The sequence below is a fragment of the Octodon degus genome, unplaced genomic scaffold (genome assembly GCF_000260255.1).
Source record: "Octodon degus isolate 3935 unplaced genomic scaffold, OctDeg1.0 scaffold00314, whole genome shotgun sequence".
Classification (NCBI taxonomy): Eukaryota; Metazoa; Chordata; class Mammalia; order Rodentia; family Octodontidae; genus Octodon; species Octodon degus.
In genome coordinates this window covers 82766-83796 of record NW_004524890.1, presented here as the reverse complement: position 1 = coordinate 83796, position 1031 = coordinate 82766, and the positions used below count along the sequence as shown (strand labels likewise).

General features: G+C 45.4%; 1 pseudogene; it reads left to right on the top strand.

Moving 5' to 3' along the window:
- Positions 1-143: 143 nt before the first annotated feature.
- On the top strand, positions 144-731 carry LOC101592161 (annotated as a pseudogene).
- Positions 732-1031: the final 300 nt, after the last annotated feature.

Genomic DNA, 1031 nt, shown 5'->3' with positions numbered 1-1031 from the left:
GAAAAAAAAAAAAAGACAAGGATGTCCTCTATCACCACTCCTGTTCAATATAGTTCTGAAATCATTAGATACAGCCATTAGACAAGAGAAAGAAATCAAAGGAATAAGAATAGGTGAAGAGCTTTCCCGGGCATCTGCCGAAGATGGTGGAGGGGCAGGTCCTGGTGCTGAATGGTTGAGGCCATCTCCTGGGCCACCTGGCGGCCATTGTGACCAAGCAGGTACTGGTAATTTCTACAGAAATAAGTTGAAGTACTTGGCCTTCCTGTGCAAGCGGATGAACACCAACCCATCCCGCAGCCCCTACCATTTTCGGGCCCCCAACCGCATCTTCTGGCTTACTGTGCAAGGGATGCTGCCCCATAAGACCATGAGAGGCCAGGCTGCCCTGGACTGCCTGAAGGTGTTTGATGGGATCCCGCCACCCTATGACAAGAAAAAGCGGATGGTGGTTCCTGCTGCCCTCCAGGTTGTGCGCCTGAAGCCAACGAGGAAATTTGCCTACCTGGGCCACCTGGCTCATGAGGTTGGCTGGAAGTACCAGGCAGTGACAGCCACCCTAGGGGAGAAGAGGAAGGAGAAGGCCAACATCCATTACAGGAAGAAGAAGCAGATCATGAGGCTATGGAAACAGGCTGAGAAGAATGTGGAGAAGAAAATCAGCAAGTTCACAGAGGTCCTCAAGACCCATGGACTTCTGGTCTGAGCCCAATAAAGAGTGTTTCTGCCTCATAAAAAAAAGAATAGGTGAAGTTCAGTCATCATTATTTGCAGATGGCATGATACTTTACTTGGAAGACCTAAAAAACTCCAGCAAGAAGCTACTAGAATTAATACAGAAATTCAGTAGCATAGCCGGATAAAAGTCAATACCCAAAAGTCAATACCATTCCTCTACACAAATAAAAAACACAATGACAGGAAATTAGACAATCAATAATTTTTATAATAGGACCAAGGAACATGAAATGCCTTGGAATTAATCTAACTAAAGAAGTCAAAGATCTTTTCAAGGAAAATTACAGTACTCT